Here is a 26,296-nt window from a genome sequence, read left to right as displayed (position 1 = left end):
CAAGTCTTACTGTTCAGCAAATGCTGACCGCACATGTATGTGAAAGCAATCTGACTGGTTGTTTTTTTTTTTTGTTTTTTTTTTTTCACCCCCCCCCCCCCCCCCCCCCCCTCTGGGGATAGACACAGTCAAAGCTTGGGAAAACACTGCCACACCACACAACATTACATCAAGACCATGCCCAGAGAGCCTGTATTTTGCCATGCATGTCACTTAACTCCTGAGAAATTTGCAGCAGCACTAGAAGAAATTAAGGTGTTAGAAGAAGGCATCGTGACTGGTCATCTCCATTCCACATGGTACATGGAGATTATGCAGTGATTACTGAGCTTTAAAAGCTTGGAAGAAACCGTAACACTGTCTGGTACCAAACACCACCAATTTTAATTATGCAGTGAGTGGTGAATCAGTATTTACTGTCATCAATAGTGCCAAGGCATTCTCACAGATTCCAATGGCCAATGAGGACATAAAGAAAACAGCTATCACCACACCCTGGGGACTACATCATCAAAATTTTATACTGTATGAATTAAGAAACACCATACAGACATGTCATGGATTCATTCAGTGTTTTACATGATCTCCCATCTGTTTTTGCTATCTTGACCATATTTTGATACCACTACAAGGAAATGTTTCAGCTATTCAAAATATGCCACGCTCTACTACATACAGGAGCCTCTGGTGATTTTTTATGTTCCCACAGAAAGAAACCCCTCTGGCAACAGAAAAATTGAGTGGTTTGCGGAAGCATGTAAAGCGTTTCAAGATAGCACTATCTAAGGCAGTACTGCTAATACATCTGAACCCTGGTGCATGGATCAGACTTTTTCTAGATGCCAACAAGGTAGCAGAGTGCACTACTCTACGGCATATGATTCGTGGATCTTGGCAATATTTTTCTCCAGAAATCTTACAGAGGCGTAATCTAAATGGAGCGCTACAGAAAGAGAACTTCTCCCCATGCACCTGGCCGTTAAACACTTCCAACCCATTTTAGAGGGCCAAAACTTTGCAGTCTTTATGGCCCATCAAACACTTGCTTCTATTCCACAGCAGCCAAATCAACTTATTTCACCACATCAGTTCCGATGTGCAGCATTCGTGGCGCAATTTACAATGGCCATTCAACACATCAAAGGAAAAGACAACACCTTGGCAGACTGACTTTTGAGAACAGTAGCCAGCATAACTATGGTGTGCTGGGTGAAGATTGCAGACAGTCAGGTGAAGGACACTTTCATACAACAGTACATACTCAATGGAGCACCTATCTCACTTTACCTGACTCATGAACCTGTTGATAGATCTGGTCAAACTTGTCCCAAGTAAGTGGTCTGGCCAGGTGTCAAGAAAGATAGGTGTGTGTGAGCTTGCTCCTGTGTTTTGTGCCACAAAAATAAAGTTTCACTACACATGCGTGCAGCCATTCAGGATTTTCCTCTACTAACCTGTAAATTTTGCACATATCCATCTGGATCTTCTTGGCCCGTTACCATGTATAGATGGTCACCATTCCCTACTAATAAGACTGTTATATCAGCCATACTGCCAGCAGACTTCATCACTGCATCCATCATCAAGGCACTTGTGAACATTTGGTTTTCTTTTCACAGGATTCCTCTTACCACTGGCACAGACCAAGAGTTACTTAACCTTTGTGGCAGCCATGATATTCATACCATGAGTTACCACCCAGCTAGTAACAGCACAATCGAGTGCATGCAGAGCTCACTTCAATCTATTCACATGTTTCATAAAGAATCTTGGATTGATATATTACCACAGCCTCTGCTTGAGCTCAAGATGACTGTAAAAGAAAATTTGTTGTGTTCTCCAGTGCATTACTGTTCTGAGAACATGTGCAAGTACCTGGTGATATTATAGCCAACAACCCAGCTATCCACTTACCATTGTGGTTTTCTCCAAAAACTAGGTTTGGACATCTGAGAACCATGCACACAAAACTCGCAATGCCACGGACAATACCCCCAATTCATTTTCAAAAAGTTCAACACATCATCAGATGTCTGGCTGCATGATGATGCTGTATTCACACCTCTCACTTCTCTATATCTCAACCATATGATGTGATATCAAGAGAGCCAAACACTTTCATCATCCAAAAGAGTGATATGAATGAGACTGTTTCAGTTGAGAAGCTTAAACCCACTTTGATTGACATTTCAACAAATGAAGTTACGTAGGTCAATGGCACTGGCACCTGCACAGCAACCATCAACAGCCATGCCCCCTATGCACCACTGCCAGCAACACTTGTGGCGGGAGAGACAACATTTTCTGACCCACACCCTGCTACGTCTGCAATGACATGTGTGATCAGACATATCAAGTGCAAGTTTCCAGATGTCTCCAGCACACCAGGCTGTCACATAGGCAGAAAGTAGGAGGCAGATGTTGACCATCTGACTGATAATCAAACCGCACTTACTGCCCGTGTACTGGTGCTGTTGATATTGTTAAAAATATAACGTAATGTTAGTGACAGCCCCGGACATTGCACAAGTTGTGGGGCGGCAGATGAGTTTGTAAAAATAATTTGCTGCATAAATGCTTGCATGTTGAATCAGTTTCTGGCTTTTAGAATGTTGTTAATGCTGTCTTTCGCCGTTCTCAACACTGGCTCTCGATTTACTTTTTGGCACCCAGAAAGTGATTTAATAAAACATGGAACCAGTAATTAGAGATCCTAGTGCCCACTTTATCTGAGAATGTTATTATAGCTGCAGCTTATAGCTCTGAGGAATTAGGAGATTGTCCGGGATTTCTAATCAAAAACGGTTTTCCAAAATAGTTGAGTATATTCTGAAATTCACTGATAAAAACCACAAGTATCCCTACAACCTAACTAACAGAGCAGTTCAGAGTCTAATGTGCTGATGCAACTATAAATGTCCGAATTAAATGTTAAAAAGAATGCTCGCCATAATTTGATGAAAATATTTCATCAAACGCCACGCTAAATATTTGGTAGAATGTCTGTCCCGCGACGGCACGTGAAAATACGACAATACGCAAACTGAAGCTAGATAATGAAAATCGTCCCAGAATTAACACTTCACTTGAAATGTTTTCATGGTTCCGCGTATCTCTAGTAACTTAATACGGCACCCGAGGCTGTATGTAGCAGTGACACTGATGCGGCGCGGCTCCCGCCACAGATGGCGTGTCATTCAGCGTCTGGAGAGAACTGGGGCCTTTCTTCCTCGCGCAGCGTTCTTATATATATAGCCGCGGTGCGGACGGCTAAGGGAACGCCTGATCTTTTCGGCTCTCCTGACTAGCCGCTGGGCTAGTAACGCACCACTTCAAGTTACATAATAATTTATAGCTTCTTTTGCTGATGGCCGAAGAAGCTCTTAATTTAAACGTGCATTCAGCACGCAGGTAAGTATTGATAATAAAATTTTGACGTGGCTAAGTTAAATATTTTGGGCGAGAGAATTAATGAAATTACACTGCACGCAGTAGATGAGCTCTGAACTGGCCCTTTTTAGATCCGCTATCGCTATAATTTTATAGGTATTCAAAAGAAACTTTACACATCTTCATAATCATAGCGGACCTCCAACCTATTTAAATCTAAACATCCTAGCCTTATTTACTAGACTACTTAATCTATCTTGCTTCCTTCAGTTTTGAGACGAAAACCACAAAATCATGAATTTCCACTAAAATCTTAATATGTGAAATCCAAAGTACTGTTTCTATTAAGTCATTATGAAAGATGAATCTAAATATAAATTTTGAAGTCTCTAGCTCTTTTCTGTTGCGCCAATGATTTTTTCAGAAAAACGTCCAAATTTCGAAAATGGCTGAAGTTATCGAACTGATATTCAACACACGTTAATTTAGTATTATTCCTGACATGCTAGAAAAGTTTTAGGTTCCTTGCTTGATTTTTACAGTATTGCGCAACATTTATGACGTCAGAGCTAGTTACAGCAGACTGGCTGGCACACAATGGAAACTGATGTGAATTTACTACAGCGTGAGTAGGCTGCTTCCCTACAAAGTACTGCCCATTAACCCCCCCCTCCACACCTATCCATCTGCTAAGTCCTGCCCATAGTCTGCTGCATGTTCCCACATCAAAGTTGTTAGTATCACAGATATGGCAGTCTTAAAAACAAAGGAGAAAATCAGTAAGTAGAGACTGTGGTAGTACGAAAATCAGTTTTAGTGGTACCATTGTGAAAAGAGCTTATTATTAAAGAAATATAAATATGAAACTTCCTGGCAGATTAAAACTGTGTGCCCGACCGAGACTCGAACTCGGGACCTTTGCCTTTCGCGGGCAAGTGCTCTACCAACTGAGCTACCGAAGCACGACTCACGCCCGGTACTCACAGCTTTACTTCTGCCAGTACCTCGTCTCCTACCTTCCAAACTTTACAGAAGCTCTCCTGCGAACCATGCAGAACTAGCACTCCTGAAAGAAAGGATATTGCGGAGACATGGCTTAGCCACAGCCTGGGGGATGTTTCCAGAATGAGATTTTCTCTCTGCAGCGGAGTGTGCGCTGATATGAAACTTCCTGGCAGATTAAAACTGTGTGCCCGACCGAGACTCGAACTCGGGACCTTTGCCTTTCGCGGGCAAGTGCTCTACCAACTGAGCTACCGAAGCACGACTCACGCCCGGTACTCACAGCTTTACTTCTGCCAGTACCTCGTCTCCTACCTTCCAAACTTTACAGAAGCTCTCCTGCGAACCATGCAGCACTAGCACTCCTGAAAGAAAGGATATTGCGGAGACGAGGTACTGGCAGAAGTAAAGCTGTGAGTACCGGGCGTGATTCGTGCTTCGGTAGCTCAGTTGGTAGAGCACTTGCCCGCGAAAGGCAAAGGTCCCGAGTTCGAGTCTCGGTCGGGCACACAGTTTTAATCTGCCAGGAAGTTTCATATCAGCGCACACTCCGCTGCAGAGTGAAAATCTCATTCTGGAAACATCCCCCAGGCTGTGGCTAAGCCATGTCTCCGCAATATCCTTTCTTTCAGGAGTGCTAGTTCTGCATGGTTCGCAGGAGAGCTTCTGTAAAGTTTGGAAGGTAGGAGACGAGGTACTGGCAGAAGTAAAGCTGTGAGTACCGGGCGTGAGTCGTGCTTCGGTAGCTCTGTTGGTAGAGCACTTGCCCGCGAAAGGCAAAGTTCCCGAGTTCGAGTCTCGGTCGGGCACACAGTTTTAATCTGCCAGGAAGTTTCATATCAGCGCACACTCCGCTGCAGAGTGAAAATCTCATTCTGGAAACATCCCCCAGGCTGTGGCTAAGCCATGTCCCCGCAATATCCTTTCTTTCAGGAGTGCTAGTTCTGCATGGTTCGCAGGAGAGCTTCTGTAAAGTTTGGAAGGTAGGAGACGAGGTACTGGCAGAAGTAAAGCTGTGAGGACAGGGCGTGAGTTGTGCTTGGGTAGCTCAGTTGGTAGAGCACTTGCCTGCGAAAGGCAAAGGTCCCGAGTTCGAGTCTCGGTCGGGCACACAGTTTTAATCTGCCAGGAAGTTTCATATCAGCGCACACTCCGCTGCAGAGAGAAAATCTCATTCTGGAAACATCCCCCAGGCTGTGGCTAAGCCATGTCTCCGCAATATCCTTTCTTTCAGGAGTGCTAGTTCTGCATGGTTCGCAGGAGAGCTTCTGTAAAGTTTGGAAGGTAGGAGACGAGGTACTGGCAGAAGTAAAGCTGTGAGTACCGGGCGTGAGTCATGCTTCGATAGCTCAGTTGGTAGAGCACTTGCCCGCGAAAGGCAAAGGTCCCGAGTTCGAGTCTCGGTCGGGCACACAGTTTTAATCTGCCAGGAAGTTTCATATCAGCGCACACTCCGCTGCAGAGTGAAAATCTCATTCTGGAAATATAAATATGTATATTGAATATAAGAGTTGAAAAAATCATCAATAAAAACAAAAATAAAATTGTTATCCATATTGTCTTTTTTAATTATTGGCTTTTGTGTGCAGTATATCAAAAAACTGGAAATTTGTTAACTGCAGTGAGTACCAATTTCCATCAATTCACTTAGTGTAAGAAATTCTGTTGGGAAATATTTATTGGTAGTAACGCCAAGGATGCTGTCTCTTATCTTGATTGTCTAAAGTCAATGCTGTGCATAAACAAGCCAAAATCGATGTCTTGATTTGTTTGTGGTTACCTCATCAAAATTAAAGAATATAAGAGTGCGACAATGTAGATCTGCGTAATGCGAGCAGTCAGACATTTATATATGTGGTACACTTCATTAGTATTTGCATGTGTAGTGGGTAAATTTTTACTTGTGAACTCTTGTGATTGCTTACTTATTGCAGACACGAGATTACTTTGAGTTCTTCTTTAGTGTTTGAGAGATTTAGAGCTGTATGTTGTTAAACATTTGTATATCATTTTGTCAGTGTCATTCCAACCCATCTTATCCTACTTTAATGTCTGTTCGATTTCAGTTTTGACAGCAGTTGGTCACAACAGTCAAGATTAGGTATCTAGTGTATGATAATTTTGTTGAAAGTGCATATCTGTGTTACATTTTGACAGTGTATTAATTCTTTAAATATTAGCATTTCCAGTTTACTGTAATATATTCACACAGTTTGACAACCTCCTGATAAATGATCAGGGTAGTGAGTATTCACAGGTTTGGTTTTTTGTTTCATACTTTCTGACTTGTCCTACACCCATGAGAATCATCTCATGGGTCTATGGAACGAAAACTGAATCTAATCTGAACTTAATAATTGGGATATGGATGTAAGAAACATATTAGCAGAATGGAAAGGCATGAAAGAAGCACTACAAGTTCTTTTATGGCCAAAACCAATGTTCTTGATTGCATTGCTAAATTCTTTTTCCACCCTTAAAACTTTGAGCAAAATGTAAAACTGTGTGAATCACATACACAGAAAGTTTGGGTTGCACTGGCAGGAATACAGTGATTTGGCTCCCCTGCAGAACTTCAGCCAAAATTTGTATTTTGTCACACATATTGTCTGGATTCTGAAAGTTACCTCTCAGCTAGTATGTTGATCTACATTCTCTAAGATGTTCTCGTTATTATTTCTCTGATTGTGTTACATAAATATGCCTCAAGCATTGAGGTTACAGTTTTCAGTTTTTGCTTTTCATCACACTGAGATCTATTTCTTCCTAAGCTATTCACCTAAATACTGAGTGCTTGTGTTTAAAGAATCTGGTGTAAGTTCAGGTACTGTCATTTTCACCTACATTTTCTGTAGAAATTGCTGTCACAGGTGAAACCAAATCAGCAAGTGTTCATTTTTGCAATATCTGTCTTCCAACTTGGTGAAAAAGCAAGGATGCTTAATTAATGCTCACATCTGAAAATACTTAAATTTTGCACTCTTGAATGATCATGAGAGAGAGAGAGAGAATGAGAAATCCTATACCATTGTAAGATTGATTGATTTTTATTGCCCAAAAACAAAACATTTGGAGGGATGTAAAGCTTGTATAAGCAACATCAATAAATGTACAAACAACAATGACAATAAATACACAAATAATTAATCTATGTTAGAAATTATGCTCACAGAAATCTTCCATTGTGTAAAAACAATTCTGAATTAATAAAGTTCTTACAAATATCTTAAATTTTTTCAGCTCCAGACTCTTAACTGACTCTCATAGTTTATTAAATAGCTTTACAGATGTGTGTTTGAAGCTGTTTAGACTTTTGGTATATGAGCAGTAGTCTTTTCTTACATCATTACAGTGTTGTGTGTTATAACTATGTACATCAGAATTCAGATCAAAACTAGACAAGTTCTTTTTAATGTATAAGAGACATTGAAATATGTATATACATGGCAAGGTCATAATACTAAGTTTAATAAATAATTCTCTACAGTGAGTCTTAGGTGGTACTTTACATATCAGTCTGACAGCTTTTTTCTGGGCTGTAAATAAGCATTTTGAGTAGCAATTCTTTCCCCACAACATTGTCCCATACGTCAAATGAGAGTGAATATGACTATAATAGACAGAAAGCAAATTTTTCTCATCTACTGTTGCTTGTAATTTTCTGAGCATAAATATTCCTTTAGAAATATTTGGTGTTAAATAATTCATATGTGCCTGTCAGCCTACATTATTTTGCAAAACAATGCCAAGAAACTTTACAGGAACTGTCTCTAAGGTGATTCTATTGTTATAAGAAATGTTTAATTCCTGTGTTTTATTTATGTTCATAGACAGGCTATTGGCATTGCACCAGTCAGAAAGTATATATACCTTGAGTGAGGTAGAGTTACTTATGTTATTGTTCGTAGGCACTGTAACACTTAAACTGATATCATCTGCATACAAGTAATAGTTTGTAGTATCATCTATTACATTGCTGGGTAGGTCATTCATATATAATATGAACAAGAGAGGGCCCAAGATTGACCCTGGAGGAACACCATGGTTAACGGGTAAGAAACTGGAATATTGGTTATTGAAGTAAACAGTTTGAGATCTATTAGATAAGTATGACCGAATAATTTTAACAGCAGAGACTGAGAAACCTACAGTTTTTAATTTCAGCAGCAGAGTGTTGTGGCACACAGTGTCAAATGCTTTTGATAAATCAAAAAACTTTGTACTTACAATAAATTTTTCTTCTTTTGCTTCAAGACAGTTACATATGCAGCTCATAACAGCATCACATGTTGACAGATTTTTTCTAAACCCAAACTGGCTATTTGAAAGTAATTGATGAGAATCTAGAAAATTGATTATTTGAATACTCATTAGTTTCTCAATGACCTTGGATAAAAGTGGTACAAGAGAAACTGGCCTATAATTTCTAGGCAAATTATTGTCACCTTTTTTGTGGACTGGGATTACTTTAGCTACCCTGGATGAATAAATACAACATTGCAACCATATGAACAGTTTTCAGTATTAAAAAAATAATTATTTCATGTGGATATATGCACCATGCAGACAAAATTGTAAGCAGCAGATATACAGACTTGCATATCATTCTATGGACGTCACCAAGTGACAACACACTGATATTAACAAAGGTTCCACTGCACCCCAGGACACCTTAACTGCTGTCCAGCAACAGCCTGGAGTAGGGAGGGAAAGGAGTAGCTATTGGGAGCAAGGTCGTGTAACCTAATAATGTAAAGCTCTATTAATTTATTTTCCAATGAAAAAATTTCCATTGCTGCACCTGTACTAGAATCACAATGCAGTCCTTTAACTTGAGACATATATGCGTAAATTTCATTGTTTCTGGATTTGCAAACCTGTAACTTCCCACAGAGTCATCATGTACCTCTACAAATTGGTATTTTTCATCTCTTACCAGGATCATTGACTGTAGCAAATCAGAGAGGTTTAAGTTGAAAATGTTTTCCTTCTATGTTGTTTACAAGGATGATCCATTAATGTATGATTATTCATCACGTTCTCTCAGAATCAAACAAATAACCCTTCCTCTCCCCACCAACCTATTTTATCTATATTAGGTTAGTTCAGCTGAGTGTCAGCCTTTGCTCTCATGGAAGCTACCACCCACTTGACACTAATCCAAATAAAAATATATTCCACTATTACAAATTTTTATGCAGAACAAAAGCAGAGAGCCATTACATTACTCACTATTACCATATGTATCCACAAGGGCTCTTTCTCAGAGCAATGTAATAACACATGTCCACATTTGTGTAATTTTATAATGTACACTAAGTTTTGTTTATGATGTCAGAAGATCCATAATATAATAGTTCATTTCAATATAAATATATTACCATGAGAATAGCAAGCTGAAGTTTCAGCCTTGACAGATTCTCCGTGTAAAGTAACAAGGTAGATTGGACTTTCTTCAGTCAACTACATATAACTACACTGAATTATTGGAAAACTATGTGCATGTGTTTCTTTCCTCTATATATTCCCTCAGAAGATCACTTTTCAGATGATGTTTTGTTTTCTCTCACCTCACACTTTCATACCCCTTGTGTACTCGCATTTTTTGTTCCACTTGTCCTGTCTCAGGCAAAATCATTCACTCTGCAGCTGAGTGTGAGCTGTTTTTCAAACATTAATGGAAGATTGAAGTATCCTTACTGGTGAGTGCACTGCTCTAGATAATCAAGTACCAGCATTCAACTCCTGGCCAGTTCACAATTGTGATCTTCCATTAATGTTTCAAATAAACATCTAACAATGGAAAGGCAATGATACTATGAAAAGGATAGATTGATACTCTTTGTAAAGATATGTTCTGTTGCATATAAGCTTTTGGCCTTCCTTTTAGGAAGGAGAAATGCACACACATTCACACAAGATAGAACACCTCATATACACTACTGCTACCTCCAGCCATACTGCAACAGAAACGTGTTGAACAGAAGCAATAATCCAGAGCAGGATGGGGAAGGGGAAGGGACAGGAATCGGCCCTTCTGGCGGGGCATGTAGGAACTATATAGGGCAGGATAGGGCTGACAGGTGCAGCATTGGGAGGCTGTGGGGGAGGGAGAAGACGGGGAACAGAAAGGAGAGAAGCAGAGAAGAAAAAAAAAGACCAGTGGATGCAGGATAGGGCTGACAGGTGCAGCATCAGGAGGCTGTGGGGGAGGGAGAAGACGGGGAACAGAAAGGAGAGAAGCAGAGAAGAAAAAAAAGACCAGTGGATGCAACGGCTCAGAACAGCATATAGTGTGGGTGAGGGGAGGCGAATTGTGAGGTGACAGGAGAGAGGGGGCTGGAAACAGTTTGTAGCGGTTCTGCCTGATTTATTTCTTTGGTTGTTCGTCCTCAGTGTCGACGTACTGCTTTGCTACACTGGCTGAAAAATGAGTTGTGGATTCTGACACTGACTAGTGTAAATAATGTGGCCAACAGTGGACAGTTGCCTTTCACAGTAGTTTAATTTCACTGTTCCCAACCCCCAAGTAATACACAGTTATATGACCAGTTAAACATGAAGATGGAAATTATTCTACAAGTTTGCATGTGTCTCGATGAGACTTTCAAATATTACAAACTGTTTGCTGCATACGGTCCAATACTTTAAGTTTGGAAAGGCTAGATTTCAACTCACCACACAGAGGAGATGCTGAGTCGCACGCAGGCACAACAAAAAGACTGCTATACACATGAGTGCTTTTGGCCAAAATGCCTTGTTCATGGCCAGACGCAGTGCTTATTTGTGAGAGAGTTGTGCTTGCATGGATGTGTGTGTGTGTGGGGGGGGGGGGGAGGAGGAGGAGGAGGTGTATTTTCTACATAAGGAGGAAGCCCTTTGGCTGAAAAATCACATATATAGCAGTATTTTTGTTATGCCTGTCTGGGACTCAACAGCTCGTCTGTATGGTATCAATCTACCCTTTTCTTAATATAAGTGTTATTCTATCCTGTATTATCCATTGCTTGATATCAATTTTGAGAGTCCTTTTGCACTGTTGTGCATTTTTGATTAGCCAGAAAGAATCCTTGTGATGAAATCATCTTGGGTGTTCAGTGTAGAACTACACATTAAGAACTATGTACAGCATGGACATCATGAGATAGCACTGACAGTTGTCAACACTAGTTCACAACTCAGGCAGCCACAGGTACTGAGGAGGATATAGGCATTATAAAACTGTCAGATTTTTGTGATGGGTGAGAGCTGGGACTGTGCATCGTGTACTTTTATCGAGAAGCAATGAAGCACCATCTGTAAGGTGTACATCACTATGTAATATTTCTAGGATGACCATTTCATTAACAAATACTTATCAAGTGATGAGCTTTCAATGGTACCCTTTCATATTTCCAATGGGTAATTTTAATATGTAAAATAGGCAAGGTACTGAATAAGAAACAAAGTCTGTAAGGATATACTTTTATTGACTCAGTAAAATTCTTATAACTATTACTGACATCAGAGTAAAACAAATGTGGGAACAAGTTTTGTGACCTACTGTCAGATATCTGTAATCCAAAACAGGCAATCAACTGGCTTTCAGTGCTTACTAAATGAAATATTAAACTCTGAACACATCAAGAAAACAAAAACATTTTCCCCACTGCATCCAAAATTTAAATATTTCTCAAAAGCTTTGAAACAAATAAGACAATACAGTATGATTACTGTTTCAGGAAGCCAAGTACTTAAGTTGGCGAAACACAGATAATAGTGTGGCTGAAACAGATTACAACACTCATGGCTAAAATTATCCACAACTGAAAAACAGTATTTGCTTAGCTTAGTAAAGGTCACACAAAACAACAAAGTATCAGGTTAACACAAAAAATTAAAGAAAGACTGTACTATGTACATTAAATTATGCCCTAAGTTGGGTAGCAAAATGTAATAAATTAGGATAGGAATATTACATCACATGGGCATTATGTAAATCAAATCAAAATACTGAGCACCAAAAATATAGTACATTGGGAATAGGATCTGCAAATATCATTGATTAAAACACGAGACTTCAGTTATCACATTAACATTCATTCATTTCCACTGAAATACATACGCAACAAGCTCTAAGCTCTCACAGGGATCAGATACATAGTTTTAGTTCCACATATAAGTGAGGAGAACCCCACAGATGTAGACTACTGCAGAAAACAAATGATGATTTCTTTTGGGCTGTCACAACAGCCTTAATAAATCTAAAGGAGAACATTATTCCACATGCTATATTACAAATTACATTGAGGAACAGTGCAACTCCTGCAAACGTACTCCAGTTTAACACTGTCGCCTCATCAGTGCAAAGAAAATAACACACAACTGCAATGTTAAGAATTTAATAATGCTAAGCTACTTCCAGGGTGGCTACTCAAACTTGGAAAAAAAAAAAAAAATCCTGAGAATTCCAAGTGTGAGGAGAATGAATGCATCAATACACTGCTGACAAAGTAATAGTTAGAGGGGAAGGTAGGGTTGGGGGGCACAGGCAGATACAATAATGACTTTTCCTTTCTCTCAGCTGTACTATATACTAGGGTTAAGGGGCTCCGGAACGCCCTATACTTGCAATGTTAAAATAACGCTTATAAATTACATCTTTCCTCACAAAGTATTTGAGGTAGGAAGTTAAACTTTTTACAGATTATTTATTGGAATATGGGCTACAACTTAACACAGGGATTTTACAAAATTTTAGTTCAGTTATTAAAGGTGATTTTTTTTTCAATTGTAATGAAAATTCACAACATTTTTTTTGCAATTTTTTATTTATATATTCAAAAATATACAGTTTTTTGGAAAAAGGCTGTGTTAAATTATGCAGAAGGTACTGTGTAACATTTACTGAAAGTTTGAAACAAATATGTTTGGAAGATCCTTAGAAAACATGTAATTAGTATGAGAAAATAAAAGTTTTGGGAATCGAGCGACAAAGATTGGATTAACTTTTTAGTGCATTCCAGGTCCATAGGATGGATTATCTTCATCCTCTGCAAACTCCTCCTCCAGCTTCCTCTTGTTCCTCCTCCTGTTTACTCTTGCTTGTATTTCTAGGCTCTTTACAGCCCTGTCTGCAGCCCGAAGGCGTTCCTTGTCTAAAGCAAGCATCGCTCGTACCATGTTAGAACCTATCTTCATTCCCATATTTCTAAATACCTTGCACCTTACAATGTTGCCATCATTGAAAGTCGCAACAGCATCATACACACCAAAGTGAAGTGTTTCTATTCCAACAAATACAGTCTTGGGGATTCTTGACCATATAACACTATTTACACTTACATTGGGGTTTTGAGTTTTTCCGTGAATACACTTTTTCAACAGTTCAGGTGCTGCTAAGTCTCTGAAAATAGGTTTTATCACCTCCATTATTGCATGAGGCAGACTATGCTTATGAGTGTACACTTCACCAGTTAGCAATCCTTTGTTATATTTACACCAACTGTCTTCTTCTTTGGGACACAAGCTATGTTGGGGATTTTCATCGGTTGAAGAAGTATGAAAAAAAAGAGCCCAAACAGCCTTTTTCATTTCGTCGACACTTGTGTATTTTGCCTAATAGCCATTCCATAATAGTTCTGTATTTTGTCAATTACACTGTCAGTTAACCTTCCCTTCCCATCCAACCCTTTACCATCACTGAGTTTTTGTTTTTTGTACGAAGCTTTCAGTCGCCGAAGTCTTGTTCCCATTCGCTTCTGTACCTGTCCAATACACTCAAATTTCTGCACTACATCATCATCACCATAGGGCTTCAGTCCTTGAACATGTTTGAAACTTTTAGAATCACCGACACCAAGGTAATTAACATATCGCACTTTATCACACGCCTCAGAACGCTGGAATATACTGGCAACACCAGCCACTTCCATTCCTCCACTACTGCCACTATAGTTAGCTTTGCAATTATTTTCATGTGTACCTTTATATTTTTGTGGACATCTACAATACTTTGATATTACTGCTACATCTAAAACTTTCCCTGTATACATACTGGTGGCAGATACTACACCATGAAGAGATGTGTGTCCCCGTTTATGCCAGGTACCATCGAACGCTGCAGTCAAATCTCTGTTACCATTATTTTCAATTACTGCCTCTTCCACAGCGTTCTTCATAGATTCTATACAGACATCTTCTACTTTAGACCCTATTAATTTATTATAGGTCGTAAACTTGGTTGGGGGATTTGGGAGATTCACGATGCCAACTGAATTCAAGGAATAAACAAATCTAATGTTGTGTTCGTAGATTTTGCTACCATTTTCTTCTGTTGCAGTTACTGCAACACTGTTCCAAAAGGTGGTCATGTATGAACACTTATCACATTTCAGTTGTATTTCCCTAGCAAGTCCTAAGTGCTTTATTATGGAGAGTTCCAGACCAACTTCACTACAATGAATGCATCTTACACAGTTTGAAAAAATTCCTTTGAGAACCGACATATCAAATATTTCATTCACATCCGATTCGCCCATAAAACATTCATAGTTTTCAGTCATTGAATCAAGCTTCTTCTGTGAAGTATTTTCTTTCCCACTTTGACTGCTATGGGCAGGTGTGCTTGAGAGGTTAGGTTCACTCACTTGGTTATCGTCTTTACTGTTTACAGTAATAACACATACCTTTGGCTTTCCAACATTTCTCCTTTTCTTAAAAGCCTTCAGAGGATTTCTAATAATTATACTTCAACAAAACAGAGACTCAAGAAACAGAATTAATTACGAATATTTTCGAGATAACGACAGAGTAAATAAACATAAAACAATCGACAATCACACCAGCGATATATATCGAACTATCACAGGTTAGCCACAACACATACTTTATCTCACATCACTAAAATGTGAGTCACGCCCATGTAGAACACATTTCAAAAAAATTTTAAAAATAGTTGTAGTCTTCGGAATTGAATAAATTATATATCTATTAAAAGGTAATATTCTGCAGATTCAGAAAACGCAAAAAAGTAAAAATTGAACTTTTCATGATTTTGAGCCTTTCCGGAGCCCCTTAAACAATAGTTTAATTAATTTTTAAATGTCACTAATTAATATGGAAAAATATTCATATAAGTAAAACAATTTCAAATATTATGTATTTCAAAATTTGTTTTTTATTATACTCAATAAAATTCAATTTGAATGCTACATTAAAATGCAGAATTCCTTGGGATTTTATAACATTCCTGAAATTCCCTGAGTTTTTCCATGTAAAATGTTCTACATCTACATAAGTACTTCGCAAGCCACGATATGGTCCATGGCAGAGGGTACCCTGCACCACTACTTGTCACTTCCTTTCCTGTTCTGCTCAGAAATAGAGCGACTGCCAACTTCTACTTCTTAGCAGTTTGTGTAATTAAAATATTTAAAAGGAGTGCTTTTAACTGTGGAAACAAATAGGCAGCGTATTTCCAGAGCACACCCACGGCAGCTGAACGAAATATATTTAACACACCAATGTCATTTCTGTTAGAAGTGATGAAAGTGCATAGAAATCATTGTCTCATATCACCCAGTACTATTTTAGCAGTAAGTTCAAAATCATAGCCGTTTGGACCATCAGTCCCATCAACACAAATATAATAATTTCCATATTTTGCCTATAATTCACCTTGTGCAGAGTTCATTATTACTAATATGAAATCCTTGCTTCTCAATTCTGGGTGCTGGTCATTGATTATTTCTTGAGGCTTATAAAATAATACACACAGAGTATCACTTTGCTTAACTTCTTGTACCCAACCTTGGATGCTGATGGAATCATTTTGATGTCCAACAGACTTTGAAGCCAAATTAAAAGAAGCTGCAATGTTATGCAAGTCCTGCAATGTTGCGAAATGTACTCTCTCTGAATTTGAATCCTGCACTGTTGATTAAATTTTGTTAAGAACAGTGGGAATCAGGATTCCTACAGCAATGTCTGCAGCTATGCTCTTGTGGTGTCAGATTCAAATGACTTAAGGCTAGAGGAGTGCAAACAGAATTAACAAGGCATTTTTCTTCCTTATAGAGGATTTTCATCTCTGCAGGGCACTTTCCATCGATTCTGTTACCACTTGCCATTTTGAGATGTCTCATACCTTCACCTTTGGTAAGAAACTGACCTGAATGATGGTAAACATATTACAGGTTGAGCAATCATCAACAAACTTAATGCCTTGGTGTTTGACGAATCTGGATTGTGTAGTGTGTTCAATTTCCTCTTTCCACTTCAAAAATTGAACTTCACTAGAGAACACCATACCTTCAGATTTCACACGTATTAGATGAGTGGCTTGGAAATAATCAATCCAACACGTTTTTCACACAGCTTCAAATATACACATCATACAACCTCTTCTGTTGCTTCTTTATTGTTGTCGCATATATAGCACTCATAGGAACACGAAGGTTTCCTTATTTGTAACATGATGTCTGATTTCGTTCAACTGCTGTGGGTGCGCTCTGGAAGCAGCGAAACACGTGAACTACAAAAAAGCGGGCAACAAGCAAATTCTCGCTCTTCAACAGGCGATGACCAAAGGTCATATCGATGCAGTACACAGTGTGGACAAAAACTTTACATGTGCTCTTGGTTGGTTCAAAAATGGTTCAAATGGCTCTGAGCACTATGGGACTTAACTTCTGAGGTCATCAGTCCCCTAGAACTTAGACCTACTTAAATCTAACTAAACTCAGGACATCACACACATCCATGACCGAGGCAGGATTCGAACCTGCGACCGTAGCGGTCGCACGGTTCCAGGCTGTAGCGCCAAGAACCGCTTGGCCACTATTGGTTGGTATGGAGGGGGGGGTAACTGGGCAGGGCTTGTGCAATGTCCGGGGCTGTCGCCAACAGAGATCTCCATACTAAGTATTAGTGGTGGGCAGGAAATCGCGTATCTGTTAGAAATCACAGTGATTGAGAAGTCACAGATATCACAATAATAACTTTACAAAATCTAACTGCGATTTCAGTCACAGTTAGCAGTCGGAAGTAGCATTTCAATCACTGTTCGCTAACGTTTCCTAAAATATAGGAAATCCGATATATCGACATTTAAAAAATGTCGGCATAGGGACACTTATATATCAAGACGATGTATCGACATATCACAGAAGTAATATCGATCTAGCGACACAGAAAAATATAAGCTTCACATTGTAAATATACTGCTGGTTTTAGAGATATTTATGTGTTGCTTTGTTATGAGATATTCTGGAGATCAGCAAAGTAGCAACCTACCTATCCCCCTTAGAGCAAGAACTGAAAGGAAAACGATACACGTTCGCACTTGGCGATAACCACTTTGCTAACAATGATATTACGTAAATGGCAAAATAAAAGGTGTCCAATGGATCAGTCACTTCGTTTCGTCACATATCGGATTTGTCTGGAACACTTCATGACTTTTTTTTCATTTCTGCCGACATATGCGACCTAGCAGTTGTTGTGTCAAAACTCTGCAGTGAAGCTAAACGTTGCAATTTCTCTTGGCAGCGGAAAGCGCCAATTACATCAGCATTTCCCCATACGGCTCTGCCCACCGCAAAGACCAATCTTGTCATTTAGATTTTTGTTCATCATTTTCAGCAACTGTTTTTGAAGAATGCCAATGTGAAGAAGAAGCACTATATTTATGTTAAAAATTGCTTTTAACTCTACTGGTGAGCTATTTCTTCACATCAGAAATCTTGTCAATCCTTTGACGCTGCTACTTCCCTCCCCTTACCCCCAGTGCATTGAGACTTCTTCTTCTGTGCAACATATACTTGCTTCAAACAGACAAAGCGAAAGATCAGACATATTGACAGCTCAAAAAGCACAATGAGTTCTTCACACAGTGAAGGTAAAATTCTAATAATTTTTCAAAATAGCTTTTGAGAAACTATCGGTATATCCATATTTTACCAACAGCCCTACCATGCCTCTAGTTACATGCAAGTGCTCACTTCCCATTTTCTCCCAAGATTTCTTTGAGAAAGGTAACCATCCATGTCCCACTATGGCGGCCTGCCATGGACCTGAGTAGATGGCCTCCCCCAACGACATAGGGAACCGCCGAAGAAAGATGAGACATAACGCTCTATTGGTTCAAACTGCAGGCTCTAAAGCTTTTCAAGGAAACAAAGCTACTGTGGCGACCACCAGATCCACCGATCCACTAAGTTCAGTGCAGAGCGCTGTGCGAATTGGTATCTTTCTCTTAGTTCACTTTTGCTTGTTGTCTTTTAAAGAGAAGGACTTAAAATTTCATAGAGTGGCTAACACACGAACTTCAGCATTCCTTGCAACAACAAGTGGAAACTCGGCCGCTACTTCCACGCTGCTCAGAACATTAAGAGGAGCCGAATATGTTAAAATCAGGCTGGTCAATTCGCAGTTTTTATAAGGTCTGGATATACAGACAGATCTTAATAATTTACTATTAGAATCTTATAGGGGAATTTCATTCTTTTGGTGCCCAGTACACCTGCTCATAACGATCACAGCTACAATCTTCCAATTCCAAAACAAGCTGACAGCACAATATGACAGAGAATTACAAGAACAATAACCTATGTTTAATTTTCTTTAGCAGTGTGTGTGTGTGAGTGTGTGTGTGTGTGTGTGTGTGTGTGTGTGTGTGTGTGTGACTTAACCCTGTGTGAAATCTATTTTTGGATCCAAGATTTGTGTTTTGTGTTTCTTGTATTCATGTCTCTTCACTGCTCTAACGCCACAACCTGCACTATAACATTAATCCCTGCCCATGTGATTCCAGTTGACGCAATTTTTAAAGCTGTGCAACTACATGGAATTTGTGGCATCATGTGTAAATGTTAGCTCACGGTGCCGCTGCAGAAAGCCACGTGGTGTCACGTAAGTTGTGCGTGTGAATCTGCTTTACATAACCCAACAACAAATTGATTGCATTCGTTATGTTTTTCTTTTCTCAAGTATCCAACAATGTCATACACAACTGTATTTTTATCTTTCATTAGAGCTGACTTTTAAACTTAAAATATTATGTAATGTTAATTGTGTCATCAACATTTATTCTTTATTTTGTATGCTGTGTAGGTGTCAGTTCTGATCTGTTATTGTAAGGCCTACATAATTTTTTGCTTTTATATATGAGATCCCAATCATGGAAGAAAAATCAATGGAAAAATATCTAAGTCATCATGGAATTTTTGCACTTTGCTGCCAAAACAAATCAAATGAAAAAACGTTAAGAAGAGACAAAAGCACTTAATTCACTATTGTAACATGTGCAACTGTGACGAATTTCCGATGTTACGAGACGAGGACAACGTCAAAACTTCCTTTCCAAAAAACACTGACGTGACGAGAGGATCTAATGATGGACAGTGTGAATGCCACCATTTGAATCTCATTGTGGGATGTTTGGATGTAATATGACGTGACAGCCAGAATAAATTGAGTTATATAGTAGCAAAATAGGCGCAGGTGTGTCTGTTTGCACACTCGTAAAGTCATGTGTGAAGCTCTAGGAGTATTAATGACGAATACACACTGTATCACAAGTGACAGAGACTGTTTATCGACTTCTGTGATTGTTCAAGATGCTAAACTGCGATAGCTTTTTTGCAGATGAATTAAACTGATTCACTGCAATTTTGAAAGCTATTAATGTCTTTATTTTCTTTGGATTTGTGAACCTGCCAACGTTTGGAAAAAAATGGTCTCACAATGTTACTTGTGAACGGTAGACGATAGTACATCGTTTTTGCTGAAAATAGGTGACCTAAACCTTCTTTCTCAAATGCCAGTTTGTAGTGAATGTACTCAGCTGATAATATTTACAAATGGTTTTTTATATCATTAAAATGCAAGGTTTTGTTAACATTATTCATCACAGTCTCAAAATTTACGGCATGACTAATGACAATGTATGCAAGCAAACTAGTCTGTGTTTACACACGAAACATGATGTGCTGCTCTTAGACATAGAAGGGCATAGTATCATATGGATAATTTTTCCAAGGTTGTTTAATATCTTCACCTCAATTTACTCAAAAATTAACAGGTACAGAATACTTCAATGCAGTATTCATCACCATGTAAGTATTGTTGCAAATTTTAAAACATATTGAAAGTAATTGTGTCAGATGACAATGAGAGTGAGGAGAGAGAGAGGGAGAAAGAGAGAGAAAGGGAGAATACGGTATTTATCAAATTATGCTTTGGCATTAGATATTTCAATCTTCAGGTTTAACAACTGAATCATTTCTGTATGTACAAAAACATGGAATTTTTGTCACCACAGAACTGCAGTTAACAGACTGAGCCACAGATAAAGCCCATCTACATGTAACAATTTGTCTGAGCAGATATTTGTGCAAATGTCTGTGCATTCTATAGATAGCTGCAAATGTGGTATGTTCACATGAGACTAGTTTCGATCTATTGTTCTGCTGCCATCTGTTGGTGTCGAAAAGAAATTTCAGTGGCAAGCGACTGCACTTATGTACTGTAACCTCAAAGTTAATTTCATCTATTCAGAAATGTAGGAAATTGTATTACTGTCTGCGTTCACAAGTTGTATTGTAAAAAACAAAAATCAAACAAAATGTCAGAAACAGACATACAGATCAAAATGGTCTATGCAGAGGCTGCTCAAGCAAAGGCAGCTTTCGCTCATAAATTTACTTCATGAGTTGCAGGACGAACTATATGACTGCGGTAAATATTTCAGGATGGATTTAGAAACGTATAATTATTTTTTTAAGCTCATAATTCCTTGTATAATAGGGAAAAAATTACAAGAGGAGAGCAGTTTCTCCACATGAGAGACTGATGGTGACATCAAGGTCCCTGCCAATTGGAGCTACAAAGATGTAGAGTTTTTTCTGCAATATCTAAACAAGCATTCAGTGAAATCATATCCAACACACATAAGCTATTTACGCTGTCCTAAAGGATGATTTCATAAAGGCAAGTAAACTACTGTACCTCAGTTTTGACAAGTAACAATTCATATTTTTACAGTTACTCTTTTTATGAACCACATAATATATTAGGAAATAAAAGAGGAGTAGCAATAGCTATGACGCAGGAGGTACTGTTCCAACATCTTCCATTATCAGCACAATATTCTGACTGCCATTTTCCTTAGAACTGTGGCGGTTATCGACTGTAAGAGTCGACCGCCTCATCTTTGAGAACGAACTTCTTTGAAAACAGTTGATTATAGTGTGTTCCAAACTCTGAGTGGATGTGTTTGTACCTTCGACCATAGATGCTAATAGATTGGGCAAGCAGTGCAGCGGCTATACATCTGGCGTGGCTGCAACATAGAATCACGTGACTGTTGGCAGAACGTCGGCGGGAGTTCAAGACAGCATTCTGATTCCTGATTTCACTTCCAGTATTTCTCAGTGGATTTCCTGCTAACTTCACCACATTAAATGTAGCTTATGTAAACATAGCTAGAAGTGATAAATTATTGCGTAACCACTGTACAAATTTAGTTTTACAGCCATTACTTCACAATGAACTTTGTGAACTTCTGAAACACTTTCGATGTTCGGCAATATATTCGCCGCGAATATTTCAGTGTTACCAGTTATGAGATGCATTCTCTACTAACAGTGCGCGTTATGCACTGCATAAAATGTAAATATTGCGTGAGTGTGTTTTAGTGCCTTGATTGTAGAAAGTGTTATAGACTTCATAAATAGGCATAAACAACGAAACCTGTAACGTAAACACACGTGTTCACATCGAATGTAACGAACTCAATTGTGTCGTTCACCCACAAAACGTAAAGCAGTTTCATTTGAAAGCTCTTTTTTGGTTTAAACAGTTTGTTTCGTAGATGTATCAAATAAGATATCTACAAAATCAGTACCTACTTACATGAATACTTGTTCCACAGATCATGAATACGATACTTCACAATGATGTGTCAGTTTAATGAAAGGTAGACCTATCATTACATGACAATTCTTCCAATCACTTATTTATACCTAAAAAATCGTCTACTGAGTAGGAGCTGTCATTCATAGATTCTTTTAGTTTGATTTTAAATGCTGGTTGGCTATCTGTCAGGCTTTTAATGCTTTTTGGTAAATGACGAAAGATTTCTGTAGCAGCATATTATTTATCCCATACATTACAGCTTATTATCTGGAAACTAACATAGGCCATACAACTACCTTTTTGCAAATGGTATTCAGTATTTGTTTCTGATATTCGTATGTTTTGTAACTGGGAAGTACAAAATAAAACCAAACCCTGATGAGAAATCAAACCCCTAACTTGTTTTTGCAAATTATTCTTTAAAATAATACCAGCATAATTCACCCCTTTTTGTACCAAAGTCAGATTTAATCCAGGCTAGTAAAAATCATCCTTTCTTCTTATGTAGTAGCAATGCACATTGCCATTGCTTTTGGAGTGGGAAGGGTTATTGGTAATAAATATATCTCTCTCTCTCTCACACACACACACACAATATATATATATATATTCAAAGTGCTTCGAACAGACGCGTGTGTTCGTTTCACTGCCTGTATCCACATCTGCCTGCGCCCTCCATCCTTTGGAAACCTATACGAAAGAGAAGAAGCAGCTTTGCAGCTTACCATTTCAAGAAATATATACGATTGCAATGTGCGCCTGGAAACACACACAGCACTTCAAACCGCCAATTTACGTAACTGTGGCGTTCTGGGTAAGGATATGATAGACACAATAGTTTATCAGTATTAAAGAAATGCCGCTAAATTATACTAATAATACTTACACGTGAAATTTAATGTTACTTCCCTTCACAAAACGCTCGGTACAACCATAAGCACAACAGGATACCACCATTGTTTTGCCAATAGTCACGTGGTATAGCAGTAGAGATGTTGGTGCCACGAAATATACGTCATGACCAGTCTACCAATATCTATGGTCGAAGGTTTGTACCGACATGCTCAAAATAAAGTGAATTCATTATAAACGAGCGAATATTTTATATTGGGTTTGATATTACCGTACGTAACATTTCGACCCCACAGAACAAATAGGATCTTCTTTATTTGCTACACTGTCACAACTCGCATTAGATTATGACATAGGACAGCACTGACTAAAAGTATGCTTGCAATCCTCCGACAACAGATGAGAAAGATTTCGTTACTTTGCTTATCTTTTGGTGATGAACAGTTCACAGCGATTTGTTTCATTCTGTTCCGTTTCCCTCTTTGCCGATGGGTCAACTGCTCGCAATTCCTGTGTAAAAGAATTGTCAGCAGCTGCCTCCCTTCTCATCCCTGTCGCTGTATACCCTGCTTTTAGTTTTCCACAAACATGTATGACTCCTATACACTTCGATAAATTCGGCAGCGAACTATCTAGAACACTGACACGTATCTGCCATTTTAAAAGTCACAAATTCACTCTGCACACACAGATGAGAAACACTTGCTGAACATAGGGCTTACTCAACATGTTTTGGCGTCAGGCTTTCTGTGATCTCCTGTCCAAACTCTCCAACTTGTCTGTGTAGAATGATTTAAACACATAGATTTGAGTAATTGCTCAAACCTCCAACTCCAACTTCTAGATTTGCTTAAATGTCAAAACTGCACAAAGCCCCTGTTCACATGCAACGATCTGTCTGTGCAGAAGTGATGTGCACAGACATTTTTGCAGACAGATCATTGCATATGAATAGGCCTTAACATTGCTTCCAAACCTGCCAGTTTTATCAATTAGATGACATATTGTGAGGTCATTCTTTTCCAAAAGTTTGGGCGGTTTCACACTTCCCAAATTGCAGTGAATATACCAGTTGAAGATATAGTGAGCCACTCTTTTAATTCGTCTGAAAAACCGGCTACCGCAGTTAGCATTTCCAATGATCACAAAAGTCGATAAACAGCCTCTGTCGTCTTCGATACAGCGTGTACACCTCATCATGACATCACATGTGACTTTACCAGTGTGCAGACAGACGCATCCAGAAGACATGAGGTCGTATGAATGAAGGACAATTCACACAGGCTGTGGCGCCTCGCCGCATCCCATCCTAATAAAACATTCTGCAGTGCATTTTAAATGGCGGCCTTCACACCGGCCATCCCATCATGACACATCACAGCACCATCAAGGATCCTCTGCAGGAAAGTTTTGAAAGCTGCCATCATACATCCACTGTTTTTTGTGGTTGATATCAGTTATCTGTTGTTCCTTATTTGCTATAAATTGTTTCGTTTCGTTATTTCTTTTCTTAAAATTTATAGTAAATGTTGACAGAGTAATTTAAGCAATGAGACAGAAGTCTGAATTGTATGACATGATTGTACTAAATTACTTGCCCTGTACTACATATATAAAGTGGATTTTTATATATATTGGAACCATATTTAATATTTTACAATGAAATAGATTGCAGTGTGAATGTAACATGAAGTGAAAATAGTAGTGTGTGTAGAATCATACTGATTAGTGGGTGAGATTTATTTGTATATTGCCATGCATTTGTAGTATTTAGTAAATAAATGCACTGTAGTCTTCAGACACTGCAAGTTATTTTTTTAAATATGTATTTGTGACAAGCCTATTTATTGTTAAGTACCCCTCTGAATTGTATGTGAAACAGTTTTGGAAGCATCAAGTGGTCAATATTTATGTGGTTACACTATCTAACCCCAGTACAAGTAAGGAAATATTAAAAGCCAAATATAACATGTAATGAAACCTATGTATCTTGAAGGGAAAGGTATTGAGGGAGACATGACTATTGCAGAAAAATATGCACTGGACCAGCAACTAAAGTTAACCTTCAAACAAACCAAATTTTCATGGGATGTGATGGCAGCTCGCAATGCTGTGTTCCTTATTGATGTTCTGGGTGCAGTTTGAAGTAACAAATGAAAAACTCATGCTTCGACTTTCCAAATCGTTAAATGCCAATTCCATCTCCTCAAACTCATTGTATAGTGTGTCTCCTTTCTCTAATATGCAAGCTTTCCCTGCAAGCTGCAAACCTTCACCATCCACTTATACAAGCTACCACATTGTGGTTGTGCACTTAACACATAAAAAAAAATTGAAAATCATCTTGTGAAGATCGTAATTCCTGTGAAAAGAATAACTGAGCACAGGAGTGCAGGTTGAGATCACATGGTTTGAATTGACTTGACATGCTATGACATGATGGATAGTGCCGTGATGCGACAGTGCCATGATGGACAGTGTGAATTTAACTTAACATGGAAACTATACTTTGTACTCGAAATTTCGGAAAACTTTTCAGGTTTGCATTAATAAAGGAAGTAGGAGAGTATTTTTCACCCAAGCACATTCTCAGCATGAGTAAAAGGGCGGGGGAACTTGCACAAAACAAGAACATCCTCCTGTTTCATATGAAACACACAAATGGGGAACACTCTGCATTTTCTGAAGTGAGCACTGCAGCATACTCCGAGTTGAGTAAGTTTTGCTGAGGTTAAGTTTTACCATTTTTTTGTAGTAATAGCAGAATTTATGATGCTTTGAAAGCAAAAAACGATATATATAACCCAAAGAAATACTGAAGAGAGAAACTGTAGAAGTTTACAGGAGTCTAATGATAAAAACAAGTTTTCAGACTGTATACATCAAACAGCTGTGTTAGTTATATTTCAAGTTGTTCATCATCATGTATTCTCACAGCACAAATCTTATGGTTTTTTTATGTTACAAATAAGTAGGAGGATCATAAAAATTAAAAACTGGTTTATTACAAACATAGTGATCTGTTTCTTGTAACGAACCACATAGATGACAACTTATGTACTTGATGCAAGATCAGACCATTATGTGTCGTATTTAAACAAAATTATCTCATGTTAGGAAACTGTGAAACTCTGATAGAGTTCCAGTTTGGAAT

The 26,296-nt window shown here is 38.5% G+C and overlaps 1 non-coding gene across 1 annotated transcript; it reads left to right on the top strand.

The window, feature by feature from the left end:
- The first annotated feature begins 5,729 nt into the window (after positions 1 to 5,729).
- On the top strand, positions 5,730 to 5,804 carry Trnas-cga (transfer RNA serine (anticodon CGA)). The gene has a single exon. It is a non-coding gene; the product is annotated as a tRNA-Ser (tRNA).
- The last annotated feature ends 20,492 nt before the right edge of the window (positions 5,805 to 26,296 follow it).

Source organism: Schistocerca serialis, chromosome 1 (genome assembly GCF_023864345.2).
Source record: "Schistocerca serialis cubense isolate TAMUIC-IGC-003099 chromosome 1, iqSchSeri2.2, whole genome shotgun sequence".
Taxonomy (NCBI): Eukaryota; Metazoa; Arthropoda; class Insecta; order Orthoptera; family Acrididae; genus Schistocerca; species Schistocerca serialis.
The sequence above is the reverse complement of the archived record's forward strand: the minus strand, read 5'-3'. Positions and strand labels throughout refer to the sequence as shown.